Source organism: Azolla caroliniana, unplaced genomic scaffold (genome assembly GCF_043228905.1).
Source record: "Azolla caroliniana isolate FFs.n. ecotype wild unplaced genomic scaffold, voAzoCaro1.0.p SCAF_3, whole genome shotgun sequence".
Classification (NCBI taxonomy): Eukaryota; Viridiplantae; Streptophyta; class Polypodiopsida; order Salviniales; family Salviniaceae; genus Azolla; species Azolla caroliniana.
In genome coordinates this window covers 26,217,336-26,236,655 of record NW_028230438.1, presented here as the reverse complement: position 1 = coordinate 26,236,655, position 19,320 = coordinate 26,217,336, and the positions used below count along the sequence as shown (strand labels likewise).

Below are 19,320 nucleotides of genomic sequence, written 5' to 3'. Positions count from 1 at the left end.
TTGCAATTGATTTCAACCCCTTCTTTGGTAAAAAATAAGCTTTTCTATGCTCTTGTTCAGCTAGTGACCATGGGAATATAGCACTCCAATGTAAGCTTTCGAGGCGTCGAGAGTTCCGTGATTTTGAATTCCTACCTCTCCATTTTATGTCATGCAATACTTCCTTCCAATGATTTAGAAGCTTTGACCTAAACGAACATTCTTTGATGTGCCCGTCAAGCTTTCCAAACACTACGTCCCAATGGTTACTTAGTTTTCAAATTATCAAACATATCTTATAGCATTCTTGCCTAAGGCAATGTTTGTTCAACAAAATTTGACAGTAAAGTTACTTTCCTAGCCAACATATGCAACTAAAAATTAAGAATATTCACTCATCCACATAGTTGTGGAGTGCATATCTTCTCTTTGTGATAAGGTTTGTACACCTCTATGTGACTGCTTAGAGCACCAAACGCTTCTTATGATTTATAAGTTAATCTTTTGTATCACATGTTTTGGCCAATCAATCATAATTAAGTAATACTACATGTAAGCCATGAATATAGAACACACTATCCTCAATTTGACATGGAGCAATCATGTTGCAATCTTCCAATAGCTTAACTTTTGTCTCACTTTTTGCAGAACCCATTCAAGCTTTCATTGCCCTGTTGCATTTCGTCCCAATAGATAGCCAAGGTATCTAACAATTTCATTTGCACTAACAACTTGGCCTGGCCACAAAAGTTGATGGCAACTATATGGTGTCAAGGGTAGGAGTTTGAACTTGCCGAAGTCAACATGTAGTCCAACAACTAATCCATACAATTTGAGGGCATCTATAATCACTCTAATATCATGTGCATTGTTATGTGACATGAATGATGTATCATCTGCATATGTATGAGCCACAAAATCATATATGTCTTTCATTTTCAAACCGTGAAGTTGACTAATTGATATTAGATGATTCATGTACAATAACAGAGGATGAGTTGCAATTGCATACAACAATGCACTTATAGAACAACCTTTTTCGTATTGATTTGGCTAAGCTCTGTGAATTTGTCAAATCACTATCAATAATGCATTACTTGAGAGACATTTTTGGGCCAAATCCTAGTTTGACCATTGTGGTTTCCACAAAATCCCATTGGATTGTGTCAAAGGGTTTAGGCTTCCACAAAATCCCATTAGTTTGTCCATTATGGCCTCCGAATGCTTCTCCATTGTGAATGTTGCATCCAAAGCAATAGCTTTATTAGCACAAATAGTGGGGTGAACAATAGACAAGAATGTATCTTTGGCATGTTTAACTACATATGTAACAATTACATTGTTCTCAAAGATGCGAGGGAAGTGAGTTACACATTCCTTGGCTATGTCAAGTTGGTTTGTAGTCCACAAACCATCACCAATTTTGATGAACTGAATGGATTCCTTTTGGTGTATTAGATGCAACCTTTTGAAGAAGGATTTAGAAGAGCATCAATTATCTTTCAGTGGCAACTGTCTTGACCTAAGTTGTCATTTTTCCAATTTTTTTTGGTCATGCAGCATCGATGTGACGTAAAGCCTATCGTGAATCGGCTGATCCCAACACCTATGACATGACATCATAGTCTTGCATGTAATGATTGTATATGGTGCATAGTAATGGGATCGATGAGCTAGCTAGCTATCTACACAAATGGTGTACACTCCATTACATACATGTCTTCTATTTCTATCTCAAAAGCCAACGCACACTTGATGTAAAGTCGCAATGTCGCCTCATCATATGTTATAACTTAGGTGGCATTGAGGCCTCTCTAAGAATAGCGGGAACATGTCCAACAAAAAGAAAGAACTCCATGAGTCGTGCATGGCAAACGTGTGAAATCAGCAGCCAGTCGGATGCAGACCAACAGATCCAATGACCAAACCGTACATATATCTATTATAATGTATATATGTACATACATACATACATATATGTACATATATGGGTCAGTCTGCCGGCCGGCCAGGAAAATAGAGAAGCTGCCGTATTATTATTATTATTATTATTTTGCGAGACTTTGGGAAACCTCAACGAAAACACACACACAAACTCTAGAAGAGGTCGGTTTGTTCGGCTCGGCTCGGCTCGGCCCGGCCCGGCTCTCCTCTGTTGTATGCCTTCGTCGCCTCTGGAGCTCCATCATATGGCGAGGCGTGATTTCATTGTCAGGAGTCTCTTCCGATCGCGAGTCTCCGGATGCCAGCGCTCCCTGTTGCATAATTTTAGTTTAACAGAACAGAAGAAGAAGAAGAAGAAGAAGAAGAAGAAGAAGAAGAAGGATGAGGTCGGAGACGATTCGGTGCATATATTTTGCAACAATAGAATACCGGCATACTTTCATTCAGCTTCAGATCAAAGCAAGAAAATCTTAATCAGAACAAAAAGTGTGCTTAACGGTGGGTTCTCTCTTTGCCTCTCTGTATTTTGTGTGTATATATTTATATTCCCTTCTCCCACCTCTTTGAATAGCGTTGACTAGATTAGCCACACTCACCAAGCATAATCTAGATTAGCTTCTTTATATGATTGAATGCGTGATCTAGAAATTGTGAGAGTAATAAGTGCATAGAGGAATAGTGAATGATGGAATGGAACACAGAAGATGGATTGAGAGATGATAGAACAAAATTGTTTCGCTCGGTTTTCTGCGTCATGGGTCTCTTGGATGGGTTCTTTTGACCTACGCCTCAGTTTCGTCATCCTATCTCTTCGTTTTTGCATTCAATTTTGGAGCATCCCGCTTTTCTCTGCTGGAATATTATTCCAGGGCCTCCAATGAATGCATATTCATAGGGGATCCACTCTTGTGCTAGAAAATTTCGAGGTGATACCCTATGCGTGTCAATGATCCGAGATGACTAATGTCTTTTACATGCGATACAGTCCCGAGTTCTAGTTGAAGGTTCCCAGCTAATTTTCACACTTGATTCATGTTGGATACAAATTAGCCTTTTCTTAGCATCTATTGGGAATTTGTTCGGTCTCTTGACAATGTCGGTTGGTGCATGAGTTTCTTGGGCTATAGAGGTTGGTAGATGATCCTTCTCTAGAAAAATATGATGATCACATTTTCAAGACCAAGATCATCATCAGTGACTCTGCCTCTTTGCCTATGCAATATGTTTCTGTGACGATCTACTCTCTCAGACTCTGTTTTGCATACTGGTTATCTTGCTTGGGGACTTGTACTTTAGTTATAACACTGATCAGGTATCCATTGGTCTTACGAACAGCGTTTTATCAGGCCTCGTGATCATGATGACACTTTAAAGACATGCAGACAACTGAATATCTTGTATCGTAAGTGCCAGGATATTTATCATCGGTTTATGATGTATCAAGAGATGATTCTCTCAGATCCTTGGAGAATATATCAGATATCTTGACCATGATGTAGCGTGAATTTCTTCAAGCTCTCCAATATCAGTGCTGCTTTTATGAGCTCCTCCAGGATACCAACCATGCTTTTTACGTACATCCTGGGGCCATTCTTGCCAGCTTTGCTCACAATGATATGACATTTGGTCAGTGGTCTATTATGCATGCCTCATCATATCTGTCACCATTGTATATATTAATTTGATACATTCCTCAAAATTAGGCCATACTGCAATTTTAAAAGTTTCCTTGTACAGCTAACATGATCACCAAAAGGGAACCAGTTACAAAACTAGCCCATTTCTGACTATGAGTATTCTGTTTCGCTATCTGCTCTTCAACTCATCTTCTACTGATCTTTATCCAGAAAGAAAGAAATATTATATTAATGCCCATAAAAGGCCAAAGAAGGAGTCAATGCTATTCAAAGAGATGGGAAAGAGGGCCACTCTCAAAACTCACACAGAATGGCACCCGAGCTCAAACATGCCATTCAAGGGGAAAATATTGTTGAATAATAGATATTTGAATTATATCAAAATTTAATGCATAGAAGGAAGCAAAGGTAGAGAAAGGTCTGGATAAAGTGTAATCCCATAGGGGACAGTAAGAAATACATAAGAATAGAAGTGTTGATTCCCGCTTCACCATGGCCAGGAGCAAACTTATATGACTTCCTTCTTCCCCTCTTTTAGCTCTCTGCATGTTCAATGGGGGCCTATGGCTATTACTCATTCTTTAAAATGGTATGCTTATATACCCAAACAAATTGCATGGTTTTCTCTAATCCCCAAAGATTAGTTGAAGGATCTTGCCCTGAACTTGTTGGAGGGTGGCAGCTCCATACCTACACTCTCTTTCATCTTTATTATCTCTGTACCACATTCTCTCTCTTCCCAGATTCTTTTCTCTCTAGAATCTGCAACTCTTTAAATGCATTCTCTCTCTAGAATCTGCAATGCTTTAAATGCCTTTTGTCTCTTCCACTTTTTCCAAGATATTCCCTTTTTTTATTCCTAGTTTATTGTACCTGTTTGGTAGTACAAGAGTCTCTTAACTACCAAACAACCATTGCCAATTTTGTATAAATAGGCTTATACCAACCTCTTTTGTAAGAAGATTATTTTCTGCTGCTACTTAGAAACAAGCACAACTCTTTGGCTGTGTCTCTACTCTTTGCAACCATTTTTTCTACTGCTGTCTGACAGCCTTCTCACAGCTTGGCTGTGTCTATTTTGTTCTAACTCTTCCGCTGCTGCTATTAACAGCTTTTCTCACATGGTATCAGAGCAGTGAGGTCTCCATATCCTCAGCCTGAATTTTTTTTTGCCAAAGAGCACACAAACGTCTCTTCTTTTATCCCTCCCTCCCAACCCTATAGAGGAGGTTCTCTTAACAGCCACCCTCCCAACCTACAAAGGAGGTTCTTTTTTTTCTTTTCCCCTCATCTGAGTCTCACCTAGCATCTAGGGAGAAGTAGAAAGACCCTGAGCATCTACTTACAACTGCTGTAAATTGTCCAGTTGTAGCTCAAGAGGAGGATATCCAGAGCCTCACATGCCAAGATTGTTTCATCAACCATTCCCCAACTCCCCAAAGAGTCCATCTTGGATGGGAACAATTACTTGGATTGGGAGCTACAAATAAAGACCTTGCTACAATACCATCGTTTATGGAATGTAGTCAATGGTAGTGACAAGAAACCACCAGTAACTTCATCCTCTTCAACCAAATTAGTTGCTGGCTCATCTAACGCTGAGATTGAAGCGTGGCTAGATAAGGATTCTCGTTCCCATGCTTTCCTCATGTTTAGTATTAAACCGAGCATCGCTCGTCAATTTCAAGATACAGATGAAGAGACAGCCAATGAACTATGGACATCCATCAAAAAGAGGTACCATCGAGCTAATCATGCTCAAATGATAGCTATTGAGAACCAACTAGCTAATCTCAAGATTCATGACACTCCCAACATCATGGATCAAATAACGCAATTTGTTACTCTCCAAAAGGAACTAGTTTCTTTGGGAAGCAAGTCAACTGAAGTTGAGTTTGTGCATCGTCTAATGATAAAGTTGCCTGAGTCATTCTCAGCTTTTTGTGACACAATTTCTCTTCTTCCCAACACACTTGATATGAATACATTTCTTGGTATGCTACAAGATAGGGCAACAAGGAAGAAAAGTGCTCAAACTTCCAATGAGACAAGTAAAGGCAAGTGGAAGCAAAATGGTAACTCCTACAACAAACCCAATCCAAGACCGCCAAACAACCCAGCTTACTAGGAGCTCACTTGTCATTATTGTGGCTACAAAGGTCACATTCAGCCGGATTGTCGGAAAAAGAAAAGGGACAATGCTAAGAACTCTTCTTCTACCGAAAATCAACCTACACCGAAATCCAACTCGGCCCACTCAGCCCACTCATCCACTCAGCCAAAGAAACAGTTTTCCTTGGCATTGAGGAACATACTTCACATTTGACTGGACCAACTACCTCAACCATTGATGAGTGGTTAGTAAATAGTGGTGCCACTTCACACATGACCTATGAAAAATCCATTTTGCATGATGTGAAACCTAGCTCCTCCCAAATCTCCATTGGAGATGCCTCAAGCATTGAGGCTTCATGTGTGGGTAATGTGTTTCTTAACAATTCTTCAAATGAAGAACCTGTCATTCTTCAAGATGTCCTACATGTGCCTCGCATCTCTGCCAACCTACTTTCAGTCTACCAAATCACTAAGCAAGGTTATGGAGTCTACTTTGATAGCTCAGTTTTGGAAGTCATTGACACCACCAACCTACAAATTGTAGCTAGTGGCACACAACAAGGAGATTTATACCGCCTGAAAAGTTCCCATAGCCCCTTGGAAAAGTCCAAATCTCATCTTCTTCATCTTTTTCAAGGCTCTCATGCGTTGGTGGCACAAGAAGATCCCACGTTGTGGCATGCTAGGTTTGGTCATCTCAACTATGATTATCTTCAAAAGCTCTCCTCTTCCCAACTAGTTGAGGGTCTTCCTATTTTCAAAACTCCCAATACCCCATGTGTTGCTTGTCTTTATGGCAAGCAACATCGAGAGCCTTTCCCTCATGAAACCACTCACCGTGCAATATCTATCTTGGAGTTAGTGCACATGGATCTTTGTGGTCCCATGCAAACCACTACTCTTGGTGGTGCACGCTACTTCATGCTCATCATTGATGATTTCTCCTGCAAGGTTTGGGTTTATTTTCTTGTAGAAAAATCGCAAGCCTTCACAAAATTTCAAGAATGGGTAGCTCTCGTGGAGAACGAGACATCGAAGAAAGTTCGAAAGATCAGGTTGGACAATGGTGGAGAGTTTATCTCCCAAACTTTCCACCATTTTTGCTCTCAACGAGGCATTGCTCGCCAATTTTCTACACCCAATACTCAACAAAATGGAGTTGTGGAAAGGAAGAACCGGACAGTCCAAGAGATGGCATCATAAGATGCTATCTCAATCTGATCTTCCTCTCTCGTTTTGGGGTGAAGCTGTCAACACAACAGTCTACATCATCAACTGTTGCCCAACAAAAGCAGTTGCTGGAATGACGCCTGCAGAAGCATTTACAGGTGTAAAGCCCTTAGTATCTCATTTTAAAGTCTTTGGTTAAGATGCTTATGTTCACATTTCAGATCATAAAAGGACGAAATTTGAGTCCAAAACCAAGAAATGCAAATTTCTTGGTTACAACACACAATCTAAAGTGTACAGGTTATGGGATTTAGAGTCAAAGTCCCTAGTCATCTCTAGGGATTTTCATTTTGTGGAGTCTCAGCTGGATGATTCTAGGATTTTACCTGAGTTCATGGTTGAAATCCTAGCTCCTCCGGAATCTCCTATTTTAGACGAAGATGTCTCATCTTCAAGCCCCCCATCTCCTCCTACTCAATCTCTAACTTCGCCAACAATTCAATCCTCTCCCTCAACTCCACTTGTTTCCCCTCCCTCTACAAACCAGCTTCCACCACTTCCCAAGTGGCTTCAAGCCACCATTCGTGATTCTCATCTCTCCGATGCTGAACTTCATGAGTATACATCTGGTTCTCGAACACGTAAGTCACAACGGCCTCTTCACTCATGCAACTTGGCCTTATTGTGCACTGTTGTGCAATCAAAAGAACCCACAACAGCAAAAGAGGCCCTTGTTCTTCCAAAGTGGAAAGCCGCAATGGAAGTTGAACTTGATTCCATTGAGTGGAATCATACATGGGAGCTGGTCCCACGGCCTCCACATCGACAAGTCATTGGACTGAAATGGATTTTCAAGACCAAATACCATGCTATTGGTACTTTGGATAAGCACAAGGCACGTTTAGTGGCAAAAGGCTACTCACAAGTCAAAGGAGTGGATTACGAGGAAACTTTTACTCCAACAGCAAGGTACACCTCTATCCGATGTGCGCTTGCACTTGCTGCTCACAACAAATGGCCCATTTTTCAAATGGATGTCAAGTCAGCCTTCCTTAATGGTGACTTGAAAGAGGAGGTTTATGTTGAACAACCTCCAGGTTTCGAGATTTTAGAGCAGAAAAACATGGTCTATAGGTTACACAAAGCCTTGTATGGCTTAAAGCAAGCTCCCAAAGCTTGGCATGACAAAATTGATAGCTTCTTTCTCTCTCTTGGGTTTCAAAACTGTAATGCTGACAGCAATCTCTATGTTTTTTCCCAAGATAATTTGCTTTGCTTGATCATATTATATGTTGACGACCTTCTAATTACAGGGTCCCTTGCATCTAAAATCGAGGAGGTCCGCGTTGACCTCAAAACAACCTTTGAAATGACTGATCTAGGGCTTCTCCATTATTTCATAGGTATGGAGGTCTATCAATCACATGGTGGTATCTTTCTCAGCCAACATAGGTATCTCAGGCAGCTCCTTGAGACCTATAGCATGTCAAATTGCAAGCCACTCTCTTGTCCAATGGATCCAAACTCAAAGCTATCTCGTGAAGACAATTCTCCCATATTTGAGGATATCACGAAATATAGAAGGTTAATTGGGTCCCTTCTTCACTTAACTTATACCAAGCCTGATTTGTCCTATAGCGTGAGTATTCTCAGCCAATTCTCAACTGCTCCAAGACAAAGTCATTGGCAAGCAATTATTTGAGTTCTTCGGTATTTGGCCAACACACTCGACTATGGTCTGTCTTTTAGAGGCGGCATTGAGCTTGTTGGCTACTTAGATGCTGATTGGGCAGGTGATATTGATTCTAGGAGGTCCACATTTGGCTATTGTTTTATGTTAGGTTCAGGCTTGATTTCTTGGAAATCAAAGAAGCAAAACTCAGTTTCTACTTCATCGACGGAATCTGAATACCGCGCCTACTTGGATACTTGCTGTGAGTTGCTATGGTTAATGCAATTGCTTTCTCACATTCGTGTTTTGCAAGACTCTCCTATTGCAGTTTTCACAGACAGCCAAAGTGCCCGTGCCTTGGCACATAGCTCAGCATTTCATGGTAGAACAAAACACATCAAAGTGCACTGCCATTTTGTTCGTGAATTAGCAAAATCACAAGTCATCAACTTGGCATATTGCCCTACTCAAGAAAATGTGGCTGATTTATTTACTAAGCCGCTTCCAAGGCAGCCATGAGCGAGGCTGTTTTATAAAATGTCTTCACTAAATAATATTCCATGCTGCAATTCAATTGATGTTACTTTTATTATATGTTGGAGGGTGCCAGCTCCAGACCTGCACTCTCTTTCATCAATATTATCTCTCTTTTACATTCTCTCTCTTCCTAGATTCTTTTCTCTCTAGAATCTGCAACTCTTTAAATGCCTTCCCTCTCTAGAATCTGCAATGCTTTAAATGCCTTTTGTCTCTTCCACTTTTTCCAAGATATTCCCTTTTTTTATTCCTAGTTTATTGTACCTGTTTGGTAGTACAAGAGTCTCTTAACTACCAAACAACCATTCCCAATTTTGTATAAATAGGCTATACCAGCCTCTTTTGTAAGAAGATTATTTTCTGCTGCTACTTAGAAACAAGCACAACTCTTTGGCTGTGTCTCTACTCTTTGCAACCATTTTTTCTACTGCTGTCTGACAGCCTTCTCACAGCTTGGCTGTGTTTATTTTGTTCTAACTCTTCCGCTGCTGCTATTAACAGCTTTTCTCACATTCTTTACTCATTCTTTAAAATGGTATGCTTATATACCCAAACAAATTGCATGGTTTTCTCTAATTCCCCGAGATTAGTTGAAGGATCTTGCCCTGAAGCATCATCTGGCACTAAACATAATTTGATGTGCACCGTAGGCGGGTAATAGTTCATGCTGAGGGAAACTTAACCTTCTTCTCCATGAAAGTGGTCGATGAAGATGAAGTACACAATAGTAAATATTTTGTATTTCTCTGCTGCTCCATATAAAATAATTCTTTCATGTATAACGATATATTTAAGAGGGGGCTTGTTTTCTAGAATTAAAGTATCTATGGTTTTTTGTCCTGTAACACGTTGAATTTCTGTAGGAAGCCATGTTTCAGATCTGGTTGAAAGAAAAGCAGGAATAGTACATATGAAAATTGCAGAGCCTTCAGCATCACTCGCACACAACATCTTTTGCTCACAACACAGTCGCCAAGGATACAGTGGTCTCAGCAAGCAAGTTGTAAGTGCTTGCAGCAAATATTGTTCCATGAAATTCTGCAAGATCTCTTAAAGCAAATGTTTTTAATCACTTCTTAACCATAAATTCTAATAGATCAAACGTTGTATTAAGATAAATACGCTAAATAAGTCTGTCAGAAATAGTTTTATTACAATAGCAAAGTTCTACGCATGCCTTCTTAGAGTTTCTAGCTTTATCTCTCTGCTCTATCTCTGTCATTAATAGTGGCTAAGAGATCAGCAGCAGCAGAGGATAAATCCTCTCGAAGCTTTATGCGGGTTGTGACCTGTACTCCACTAATGTTACTATGCTAATCACGTGACAAATTGAAAATGACGAAACCAAATACAAATGAAGGAGGGTAAACGAGTATGGAGATCTCTTCCTTAGGGAGATATATCGATGCTCATTAATCAGAGAGTTGGATTCCTAAACCTCAATTCTGGAGTATGTACAGCAGTTATCATTTTTTTGAGTGATGCTCTCAAATATTCTTCTTGAAATTGGCTAGGTTATGGGACATGGACAACATCGTCGGTTGGGTTCTTGCGCCATGTTCCATCATGCTAGCTTGCATCTTGCGAGTGACACTGAGGTAAGCTTGTTTATAAACCAATTGTTATGGGATAATGTGCATATTTTTGTATACTTCATTGTATTATTTTTTATATTATATGCAGGGAAAGGTCGACCCATTTTCTCTTGTTGCAGATGAACTTTCCTCCATTGCAAATAGACTTCGCGTGATGGTCTCAACTAAGGTGTATCTGTTTAATGCCATAAAGCGTATAGGAGTAATGATAGACAATTTAATCTGCTATGAAAATAGGCATAGGATTTACAATATATGGATAATGCATAAGTTGTTGATCAGTGTATGGAAATAAATGTGCATTACTTTTCAAACAGTTTCCCAAGTTAGCTTCTGCAGCAGAATATTTTTTCAAGATTGGAGTTGAAGGAAAGCGCCTTCGACCTATGGTAGTTGATAACTTCTTGTTTTGAAAACATGTAAAGTCTAATGGAATATTCATGAATATGTACATACTTAGGTGCATTCATGGGGCATTGCATATGAAAGACAGTACATCACTGTTTAGTTACTTGAAATTATAAGCTCTTCTGCTAATGAATGTTATTTTCTATGGCTTTAGATTATAATTTTATTGTTTACATTCCTCTTCAGAAAAATACCACATTTTCATCTGCCAGGTAAGGTTTTTCTATATGTTAATCAGTGCAGACATTTTGCTTCATTTGAGTATGAAGGAATGATTGACTTGACAACTGACATTTCACATTATTGCTAGTAGCCAGTTCTTCTCTGTGGTGTATCTTATCCAGTTCTAATGGAATGAGGGAGAGCTTCAGTTACAAAAAAATTCTATCTCAATCCATTTTCTTACACTCTAGATCCTTTGAGCTTCATTTGCTACCAGAGCTACAAGTTTGGAAGCTGGAAGAAATGGGAACTTGATCTGGCATGAAGTTACTGAACATCTCTTTGGTCTTTCTAAGGAAGAGAGAAAGGGAGGGGAGTTTATGAATCCAAGATTTATCCTCTATCACTTTTACATTCTTCATCTATTTGCAATGTGCTTGTCAAATAGTATTAGATGTAGTTTCCAACTGATATTTATTGTAGGCTAGTGTTTGTCTGGGGGGACCCATGCTATGCATATGTCACTTTGTATGTGAAATTTCTTAAAATGCTGCTGAATGTGAAAAACTGGTTATAGGAACATTATAATGTTCTTCGAGAATTCAGTGATCCATATTTCATTGACCATTTTTGAACTAGTGGATTTCATTGTAATTCAGGGCCCCAATGTTTGTTTGGGTTTGGGCTTCCCCATATTACATGATTATTACAATATGAGCGTGTTGAGCCATATTCTAAGCTCTTATATTTCTTTCAGATTTTGCTGCTAATGGCATCATCAATGACTATAGTGCTGCCGGACATTGGCATATCAGAATCTACGTTACAAGAGCAACAATTAAGGCAGCAGAGGATTGCTGAGATAACAGAGATGATTCATGTGAGGAATTCTCTCCATGAACAATTCTATTTTCCTTCTGTTTTTATATGAAAAGTTCAACATTAACATAGCCGTGGCAGGTTGCAAGTCTTCTTCATGATGATGTATTGGACAGTGCAGAGACAAGGAGGGGCATCGGGTCACTCAATTTTGTGATGGGAAACAAAGTGAGAGATCAACCAAGAACCATTTGGAATTCCCTATGTAGCTAAGTGTTCATTGGATGTGAATGCAATTCAGGGTGTATAAAGTACTGAAATCTGTTGGTTTTTCATTGCAGCTTGCTGTACTAGCAGGAGACTTTTTATTATCAAGAGCATCTGTTTCACTTGCATCTTTGAAGAACACAGAGGTGAGATAGGGTATAATAATTTATATTTGATCTTGTAACAATGGACATCATAGTGATGTGCATCCACAGGACAATGGGTGCAGTGAGGTTGAAACACATCCCATATATTAATATTTCTAGTAAACAATGATAGTTCAAGGCCATATTATTATGACTCAGTAATTGTATAGTCTTTGGCATTCTAATATTTGATCAGTTTTAGCTGTATCTATAAGTGCAGGTGGTCTAAATTATCCCTGCCCTTTCAGGTTGTGGAGCTTCTGGTAACTGGAGAGATCATGCAGTTAACTTCAAATAAGGAAAAAGCTTGCAGGTAAGTATTTCTTAATGGATGACAAGTTATGATTATTACTATTTACTATGGTGATGTAGTCTGCATTTGCTTATGTATAGGCAGCTAGCCTCCTAATCAACAATTTTCTAGTTATATGTCAACATATTTGTTTTTTTGGGTCACATTGTAATTATGATATCCGCTTACCCTGTCTTGATTTTTCATTGAGGATGACGACAATAATGTGAGAAAAGCTGCTAATAGCAGCAACGGAACAGTTGTTCAAACAAAATAGACACAACCAAGCTGTGAGAGTAGAAAAAATGGTTGCAAAGAGTAGAGCTTGTTTTGTAAGTAGCAACAGAAAATAATCTAGTTACAAAAGAGGCTGGTATAGCCTATTTATACAAAATTGGGAATGGTTGTTTGGTAGTTAAGAGACTCTTGTACTACCAAACAGGTACAATAAACTAGGAATATTGTGGAAAAGATGGAAGAGAAAGCATTTAAAGCGTTGTAGATTCTAGAGAGAGAGGGCATTTAAAGAGTTGCAGATTCTAGAGAGAGAAGAATCTAGGAAGAGAGAGAATGTAAAAGAGAGATAATATTGATGAAAGAGAGTGCAGGTCTGGAGCTGGCACCCTCCAACATATAATAAAAGTAACATCAATTGAATTGCAGCATGGAATATTATTTAGTGAAGACATTTTATAAAACAGCCTCGCTCATGGCTGCCTTGGAAGCGGCTTAGTAAATAAATCAGCCACATTTTCTTGAGTAGGGCAATATGCCAAGTTGATGACTTGTGATTTTGCTAATTCACGAACAAAATGGCAGTGCACTTTGATGTGTTTTGTTCTACCATGAAATGCTGAGCTATGTGCCAAGGCACGGGCACTTTGGCTGTCTGTGAAAACTGCAATAGGAGAGTCTTGCAAAACACGAATGTGAGAAAGCAATTGCATTAACCATAGCAACTCACAGCAAGTATCCAAGTAGGCGCGGTATTCAGATTCCGTCGATGAAGTAGAAACTGAGTTTTGCTTCTTTGATTTCCAAGAAATCAAGCCTGAACCTAACATAAAACAATAGCCAAATGTGGACCTCCTAGAATCAATATCACCTGCCCAATCAGCATCTAAGTAGCCAACAAGCTCAATGCCGCCTCTAAAAGACAGACCATAGTCGAGTGTGTTGGCCAAATACCGAAGAACTCAAATAATTGCTTGCCAATGACTTTGTCTTGGAGCAGTTGAGAATTGGCTGAGAATACTCACGCTATAGGACAAATCAGGCTTGGTATAAGTTAAGTGAAGAAGGGACCCAATTAACCTTCTATATTTCGTGATATCCTCAAATATGGGAGAATTGTCTTCACGAGATAGCTTTGAGTTTGGATCCATTGGACAAGAGAGTGGCTTGCAATTTGACATGCTATAGGTCTCAAGGAGCTGCCTGAGATACCTATGTTGGCTGAGAAAGATACCACCATGTGATTGATAGACCTCCATACCTATGAAATAATGGAGAAGCCCTAGATCAGTCATTTCAAAGGTTGTTTTGAGGTCAACGCGGACCTCCTCGATTTTAGATGCAAGGGACCCTGTAATTAGAAGGTCGTCAACATATAATATGAATCAACACTCACCATTTCTAGGTTTTTATCCATCTAAAAGATTGTGCATTGTCAAGATTGGGTTCTTGCATTGAAATCTCATACAAGGAAAACTTTCCCTTGAGAAGAGTATCGGATTATGTCACCGATAAAGGTTTGTATGGGGAAGGTCCATGTGGCACTCCTTGATCAACTAATCTCCCCTCTCCTGCCATATTATAACAGTATCCTTTTGGGGGAAAGTGATTCATTGTACATAATTGATTGATAATAAAGTCCTTCGTAATGGGGACTTTGATCCACATAAAACAGGCTTCTGGGTTTGTTCGCAGTATTTCTATCCTTTTTTATCGCAACACCTCTAGATCTTTTGGTAGTTTGTCAAATGAGGTTTGTCTAAATACTGGTTCCCAATAAAACTTTCAACTCGTGGAAGTACGCTATTTGGGCTTTGAAATCAAGATCTTTAGCTGGTTGTGGTGTGTCCAAAATGCATTGTTAAAATTCCATAAGCTCATCCTGATTTTATCTTCTGTTACATGGGTTGCGCATTGTCAATTGATGGTACGATCATTTATTATCACTCGTCCCTCTCGATAAAAAGCATGATGCCCCTCCTTACGAGCCTACATGACTCGTGGCGTACAAGTCTTTAAATTGGAGGACTAAGGCTCTTTTTCTAGCGGTGTCACACTCGGCCCTCCAGGTTTTAGTGGTAACATTTTCCCGAGTGTTTGCGTGTCTTTGTCAGAAGATGCACCTTCCTTGAGTCCAATGACACGTGCATTTAGGCATCGAGCTTGATCGAGGGTAATGTTTACAATATTTTCTTGAGATGCACCTTCCTTGATCTTCCTCAAGGGTAGTGTTTGCAATATTTTCTTCTCTTATTTCTTTTTTAATGTTCTATTTACATCCATCTATCTTGTTTTAGCTAGTTCCATGTCATTTTTAACGTCTTTAACTTTTTGTATCTCTTCCTTAATATCTTCTAGAGGATAGTTTGCCATCTTCCCTAAATAGCTCTTAAGTTACTAAATTATTTTTTGAGGTCAATGTTTTCTAGTCTGAGTTTTTCCATCTCTACTTTGAGTACGTGTTTTTCTTGTGTATTTTCGCTTCGTTTACCCATTTTTTCATGTCACTCTCGATTAACTAAACAATTTGAAACATCCAAGAAATCTTTCTTACTAAAGATCTCGTCATGTATCTCCTTATGTTCTTTAAGTCGTTTGGAAGTCATTTTAGTGAACAAGGAAACAGTATATAAATAGGAAGAAAGGAGAAAAACCTGAATTAGCTAGAGATGAGGATATGGATTGTACCTATGCAGAAGTCGGACATGATGATGGCTTTCAAGTAAGACCATCTTCCCCATATCCTTAGGATGGATTTATACTACATTCTGGGTAGTGGATATACATTTCTCACGGATTGAGATGTGTCACTGGACAGATCTGCAACTTGTCCGCAACTAGGTAGGCATAAGGTGAACATCCTGATCAGAAAATATGACAGTTTTTCTGTTCAAACTGAGTCTGAGGAACACTAAGTATGCCACTGCACAGTTTACTGTGAGGTTCAATGCTATCCTCCCAGGTCATGGACTTCAGAGAAGGTAGTAAAGATTCATAGCGTGTGCATGTAAAACATCAAGTCACCTTGAATTCAATTCACTCAACCCTGTCTGCATTCCTCAAACAACACTGAATCGCCCTAGGCACTTTCCCATAGAGTAGATAGGTAGAAGAACCTGTAACAAGGCAGATGTCATACTTCTGAATGCCGTGTGAAGAATCTCAGAGGAAACATGACCAGCATCTTGTAGAGGGGAGATTGCTTGACAAAGCAGTTCATTTCAGACACCCAAACATTTGCAATTTATGACATGAAAACATAGCTTTCATTGGATGGCACATTGTATCATTGCCAAGATCAATCACAATAGGTTCACCACAGAGAACATTGATGTCCTCCAGCATAATCCTATGAGAGTGTTCATGGAGAGATCCACTCATGTTCCACCTCTTTTAGGATATTCTATAACATTATTTGTAACCATGGTCCCTATGTTGTGCCCTTATGAACACTTGGTTATGTAGCTCATTTTTGCTTGGTTTATGTGGATAAAAATTTTGGTCTCATTGATCACTATTATCAGTGATTTTGACCTTTTACTGATGTTAACAGAACATTTTGTTCATTTCAGTCTTATTTACATTTAGTCAAGATGCAATGCAGCACTTTGTCTCCATATGTCTTGTTTTTATAGGAATTAAAATTGGTATTCATGTGATAAGGTAATGATGTGTGTGAACTCTAGTTGGCTGGCTAATTTGGTTAATACTATTGTTTTGTATACAGGTTTGAAAATTTGTTTTATTTTGCATGGTATGGCATTTCAACTAGCAGACGATATGCTTGACTTCACTGGAACAACTGCGTCACTGGGTAAAGGAGCTTTGTCTGATATTCGACAGGTATATTAATTGTAAAATATGGTATAGAGATGTTTTTTAAAGGAAGATACTCGGCATATCTAAACTAAACCCTAAATCCTAGTATATATTATATAATTTATTTTAATAAGAATGCTTAAAAATGAACTCTCCCTTTTTGTTTCTTTCGCAGGGCATTTTTACAGCTCCTTTGCTATTTGCATTAGAACAGCAACCACAATTACTTCATTTGATATGTCGCAAGTTCAAGAATCCTGGCGATGTGGAGCTTGTAAGACTCTAAAGTTTCCTTAGATTTTGAATTCCTTTTTCGATGTCCTTGGAAAATTGTCTTTTTAATGGAATATATTATATAATTATTCAAAGATACTTTGTGTTGACCACCATTTCGTAAGATATTTTGAATGAGAGACTTCAATGTCTTATTATTTTCTTGTGAACCATTAAAATATTTCCCAGTTTGATATGACACAACCACTGGCTACAAAAAACTTCAGTTTAACCGTCAAATTGTTTCATTCTGATTGTAGGTTTTCTATTCAGAAAATAATATCAAATTTTGATGTTGCAACTGCTAATCTCTTAAGTCATTTTATTCATTTATTTCAAAGATCATCTCTCATAGAGGCAATATGATCTGCAATTCCCAGTATAGATTTAGTTACATACATATATTTACATACATTTCCCCACATTCATATACATCATGCTATCTTATTGGAGTATGAAGCTAAACCTTAATCTCATTTACATGGTAGTTGCTGCTAGGTGACATTCATTAGGAAACAACTTATGTTTGAATTGTTTGTAGGCTATTGAACTGTTGGAGAAGACAGATGGGATGGAGAAGACACGTCAGATGGCATTGGAGCATGCCTCCCAAGCAGCACAAGCCATTCATTCACTACCACCTGTAGAATCGGAATGAGCGAGGAAATGCCGACAGGCTCTTGTGGAAGTTACAGAGCAGGTTTTAACAAGGAGAAAGTAGAATCACCTCTCACATTTCTCAAATTTTTGGAACTTTCTAGTTTGAGAGTGGAGAAAGCAGCTTCCGGCTAGAAAAAGTTGCAAGTTCCTAATCCAATTTAAGTTCCCCTTTTCTTGCATTTCCCAAAGCAAAGTGATAATGAAGGCTTATGTACAATTCATAGTTTCCCCTTTCATGGAAAGCAATCTATAAGGGTCTCAATGTTGGTTTGTTGGTTTCATCATTTCTCAAAATCTACAGAAGCTTTATGCATATTGATGTATTAGCTTCCATATTCTTAATTAGTAGTTCTATATATTTTTCAACTGATTCAATGTACTATATATAATGAAGTGCTTGATATACTTCATTTTGTACGATTGGTATATTGAACCTTCCCAAGGTTCTCCTCATAAACACGGTGTTCTTCCAGAGCCTTCGGTAGAAGCCAAACCAATATTCAAGCACACAATCATTTTTCATAAAATTCTAATTCCATAAGTGGTGACAGAGAATCTTTGCTCCTGTATATTTAGTATACAACATCCATGTGGTTATTTTCATATATGATATAGTGCAGTATTACTACGGTGTGCAAATGTAACAGTTGAGTCTTGGTAAGTATTGAATCTGGGTTAACAGTTACTCTTTGTTACTGTTATCATTTTTAAATCTCATTCATTTGATTAGCTATCCTATGAAGTAATTTGTTATTGTTTTGATTCATAGTTGATAAGGGTGGAAATTATGAAGTAATTTGAGAGTGCAAATATAATCAGCAGTTCATTCCTGGTATGTACCAAATGTGTTGAATAATTATTCGCTGCCATTATTATCACATTATTCCAATTTGTCAGTGCATTCTCACTCATGGTGGGTGGCACTGTAAGGATGCATATGGGGATTGTTGCAGAAATGTTTAATGTACCTAATGGACATATCGTTCTCTTATTGACCATTTTATGTGACAAAGACACTACAATGTATTAAATATCATGCCTGCAACAACATATAAGGAATTTGCCTAATTAACACATGGACCCAAGCATTTATGGTGTCTGGATAGATGAAATCCTTGTTTGTATTTCATGAAGTCTTTTGATGTGAAAAAACATATTCAAGCTGAGCAAAATGTGCTAATTTTTGTATGTAAAAATGTGATAAGCACCACTTGACACCTAAACTGATGGGTTAATCTAACCTTAGGGTGGAATCCAGAAGGACTATGTTTCTTATTTTAAACCATCGACATTGCGAGTATATACAATCAACTAATTGAATTAAACTTGAAAATTCTATCTAAATTTGTAGCTCTTGGTAATCGCGAAATTGTGTGCTCTCATAGCAATAAAGATTGTGATCTATAATGCCAAAATTTGCAAAAACATGAAAGTGCAAAATGATCCAATTATCTTCATATTTACGAGTTGGTAAAATGTTTCTTGCTAGTTAAACATTTAAATTTTCTTGTTGCCATTACCTTGGTAAGTTTCTCGCTAGTTGCACATTTAAATTTTCTTACCTTGGTAATGATGTGCAATTTTTTGAGAA

The 19,320-nt window shown here is 38.4% G+C and overlaps 1 pseudogene across 1 annotated transcript; it reads left to right on the top strand.

Annotated features, from left to right (window-relative positions):
* The first annotated feature begins 2,155 nt into the window (after positions 1-2,155).
* Positions 2,156-18,298, top strand: LOC147866918 (solanesyl diphosphate synthase 3, chloroplastic/mitochondrial-like; annotated as a pseudogene). Its single transcript, XR_015529540.1, has 13 exons — positions 2,156-2,421; positions 9,918-10,057; positions 10,569-10,652; positions 10,738-10,818; positions 10,967-11,038; positions 11,977-12,099; positions 12,180-12,266; positions 12,380-12,451; positions 12,700-12,764; positions 13,407-13,459; positions 16,627-16,820; positions 16,972-17,070; positions 17,611-18,298. The product of XR_015529540.1 is annotated as a solanesyl diphosphate synthase 3, chloroplastic/mitochondrial-like (transcript).
* The last annotated feature ends 1,022 nt before the right edge of the window (positions 18,299-19,320 follow it).